Consider the following 4,229-nt stretch of genomic DNA (forward strand, 5'->3'; position numbering starts at 1 on the left):
AGCACCAAAGCAATGCTAAACCTCCCGATTCCTTCAACTATGCCTGATATGTAAAAACTCTACAAAAATGCATCAAATACACAAATAACTTGAGTTCAAAACATCAATTCAAGCCTTTATAGGACGTTCTAAGTGGACATAAATGCCACTTAACACACCCCCAAACTTGAACCGATGCTTGTCCTCAAGCATAAACAGACTCAAAGAATAAGAAATAAAAATGCATGAATGCAACTACATGAATGCAACAATCCCCTCAAAATAACTAAACCAACCAATAAGCAACATCTCAACAAATGCAGTTATTCACACAAAGATCAATCAAAATCTTCAAATCAACTTAAAAGCCATAAACGTGCGTGTGTGCAAATGCTTAACAGATATACTATCGTAACTAGATCAATAATTATGACTCACCACTCATTAAGGAAATCACAAGGTTATAAATAAAATAAATTCTAAACTCAAAATGACTGACAACACATCAATTCTTATATCGGAGTAATACACAGATTCATACTTTGATTCATAACACATAATAACACAAATATGCTTATTTGACCGTGCAATGAGTGAGGTCCACAAAAGACTTATACAATAGTACCTATGTAACGAGCGTTAGGTTAGTGGATCCCAGACTATAAAAGCCCCTGGTCACTAGGCACAAAGTCCCCTAAGAACTTAATAACTCGAGTATTAAAGAGCCTACTCGTGATCAATTATGCATAACGTATATTCTTTTTTTTTTTTCTTTCTTTTTTTTCCTCTTTTTTTTAACAATTTCTGAACGAGTATGTTTCGCTCCATCCCATTCAACCCTAGACTACTCATATAAATATGAGTCGCCTACTATCCATTTGACACCTAGCCACAACAACTAGCAATTAAATCCAATATTTTTCTCCAATTTTTAAATATCCATGTTTTTACGCCACTAAGAGAATATCATACATTCTACATATGAACAAGTGATTAAACCTTGACAAACAAAAAACATGATCATGATCTAGCATTCAAGCAACCTATAAGACTTAGTGAAATTTTTATTACCTCTAACATGCAAATTAACTCGATATGAATTAACATCACTATATACGACATCACTACACTAGCATCAATATCACAAATCAATCGGTAAAGTGAACTTAAGGGATCATGTTATAATGCACATGAAACTATATACAACAAACTATCATGCAAAATAAATAAAAACCTACTACATGGCAAATATGCAATTATATGAACTAAACTATCATGAATATGCAACTAATGAGACTCACACATAACATATATTCCTTAACTACCACCCCCAAACTTAAAATATTCATTATCCTCAGTGAAGGTAATAGTAAGGAATCAGGCATACCTAGTCGGAATCAGGATCATTACCCTCAACGAGTGGAGTGTCAGGAGTGTCAGGAGGCGAGTGCTCAGAGTCCTCACCGAATACTGGCCACTGGATGTCAACTCTTGTGGCTCTGAATGCAGTCCCCAGTTCCTGGGTGAGATCATGTGCAAAAATACTATGGATGTCATGCATCGCATCCATCCTCTTCATCAAGTGCCTATACTGCGTTGAACTCAAACCAGCACCGCCCTTTGCTTCCTACTATTACTGTTACGACTGTGAAGGACCGGCCTCACCCAACTGATGCCTCCAAGTTGCTCTGCTTGCCTGAGCCTATTGAGTGGCATTTATGACACTTTGTTATGCTCTGTAAAGTTTTGAATTGGTGTATTTGTACTCAAGTTGTTGATGTTTTAATGTGTTTTATAGTGTTTTTGCATTTTTAGGCATTCTCCAGGTAATCAGGTGAATTAGCATTATTTTGGTGCTAATTTGGTGTTAAGAAGGTGTTGGAATAAAAGCTCTTGGAAAACCAGCTCAAATCAACAAGGAAAAAGGAAGAAGTCAGAATTTTAATCCGGAGGTCAGCGCGCCCGCGCTGTGCCACGCCCAAAGTCAAGAAGCTCAGCGCGTTCGCGCTATTGAAGCGCGCGACCGCGCTAGGTCGAGAAAAAACAATTATGTTTCTATTCTAGATTTTAATCCAGAAGACTTCTATTCTGCATGAGGCTGCTATATATACATAAATAAGCTCATTTTTTATAAAAAGATATACCAGAGCACAAGGAGAGGGCGTAAGAAGACCGTTTTAGCACAATTCGACCAAGGCGAAGAAGATCTAGTTTTAACTTGTGATTCTTTGTTTAAGTTGTAACGTTGGATGGTAGTTTTCTTATTCTTGAACCTATACTCTTATTTCATACTTTGTTTATTATTCGTTTATAAAGACTATGTTTATTATACCATGCTTTCATCGGAACCCACGTAGATGATGAGTCCGATCATGGGCTAATCATTATCGTGGGGTTCTAGCGGATATATTTATGGATCTCTTTAGTTGATTTATTTCGATGTCTTAGTGTGTGGTGATTGTATGATAATCTAGTACTGGTTGTGCTTATTCGTCTTATGAGGGTCGCGAACTTATAAGATAATGTGTTAATTCTTAATGAAGCGAAAGTGAATTTAAGGATTTAGAACTTGCCATGCTAGCATAGGTTCATGTATTTGTTATGCATGATTCGTAGGTAATTTTAACCATCTTACTTTCCCTATATAATGACGATAGATAACTTGTACATTAAACCGTTCTGTTGTTAAATTTTATAGATATATAGGGTCTCAATATAATTGGTGTCTATTCAACTTATATCTCTTTTGTAGATGTCTAGTAGTATAGTATTCGTACAACAAAAGTTGGCGTTTATCAGTTTCGTGTTATCTGATTAGTGTCATCACCATTACATGCTAAGGTTAAGAATAAAAAGGCTATTGAATGAAGTATTTAATGAACTTAGAATCCCATATTTGTCATATATATTAATTCAACCATTATTATTCTCTTAGTTTAATTATTTGCTTAAGTTTAGTTAAAACAATCTCAATTTGTTAATCATCTTAGCATTGGATAATAACCATGTCATTGTTACATAGTGTACATTCTTAAATTAACCATAGAGTCTCTATGGGAACGAATTCGATCTAAATCTTATACTACTTGCGAACGCGTATACTTGCGTGTATTTTAGCGCGTGTTTAGTGACTAACAAGTTTTTGGCGCCACTACCGGGGACTTCAGTGTTAATTTTTAGTTTATGTGTTTGTCATTAGTGGTCGTCAAAGTTCATTGACTCAGACATTGTTACTTATCAGTTTCCTTGTCTTATTTCAGGTACTCTATCGAGCGTGTATGCATAGAAATTCTTGGGCTCGTAAGAGAACTCTGGATCAATCCGAGGAAGAAGCTGTAGTGGTTCGAAGGGAAGTTGTTGAGGACGAAGAGAAGGTAGAAGAAGAAAAGAAAGTCGATGAACCAGTTGTAGTAGTGATGGCAGATCAAGCAGAAATTCCTAAGGCTTTGATGGACTATTCTCATCCTAAGATCAATGATATTCATTCAAGCATCATCAGACCGGCCATTTCGGCTAACACTTTTGAGATCAACTCAAGCACGATTCAGATTATACAAAACTCAGTTCAGCTTGGGGGTTCTCCTAAAGAAGACCCCAACATGCACATCAGGGATTTTATCGAGAACTGTGATACTTTCAAGTTCAATGGTGTGACTGGAGACGATATTAAGCTGCGACTCTTCCCATTCTCTCTAAGGGATAAAGCTAAGTATTGGTTACATTCTCTACAACCTGGATCTATCACTATTTGGGAAGATCTTGCTCAAAAGTTTCTTACTAAATTTTTCCATATGGCGAAGACTACTACAATCAGGAATGCTCTTACTCAGTTTGCTCGACAAACTGGAGAATCTCTGTATGAGGCTTGAGATCGATATAAGAAGATGCTAAGGAAGTGCTCACACCATGGCATACATGATTGGATGATTATAAACTATTTCTATAATGGATTGTATGCTACTTCTAGACCAATGCTCGATGCAGCATCAGGAGGAGCCTTGTGGGCTAAGAGCTACAATAAAGCTTATGAATTGATTGAACTGATGGCTGCTAATGAATACCTTCCCTGAGACTGACTCAGGGAAAGGTAGCAGTAATTCTGGAGTTGGATGTAGCAACTGCTATAGCTGCCCAACTTAAGGCTTTGACGATGAAGGTGGACACTTTGGCTAATTATGGAGTTAATCAAATCACTAGTGTCTGTGAGCTTTGTGTCGGTACCCATGAGACTGATCAGTGTGCTATTTCTA

The 4,229-nt window shown here is 36.8% G+C and overlaps 1 non-coding gene across 1 annotated transcript; it reads right to left on the reverse strand.

Moving 5' to 3' along the window:
* Positions 1-3,785: 3,785 nt before the first annotated feature.
* On the reverse strand, positions 3,786-3,892 carry LOC141681273 (small nucleolar RNA R71). Its single transcript, XR_012558714.1, has one exon. It is a non-coding gene; the product is annotated as a small nucleolar RNA R71 (small nucleolar RNA).
* Between the last annotated feature and the right edge of the window lie 337 nt (positions 3,893-4,229).

This window comes from Apium graveolens, chromosome 8, assembly GCF_009905375.1.
Source record: "Apium graveolens cultivar Ventura chromosome 8, ASM990537v1, whole genome shotgun sequence".
NCBI classification, from domain to species: Eukaryota; Viridiplantae; Streptophyta; class Magnoliopsida; order Apiales; family Apiaceae; genus Apium; species Apium graveolens.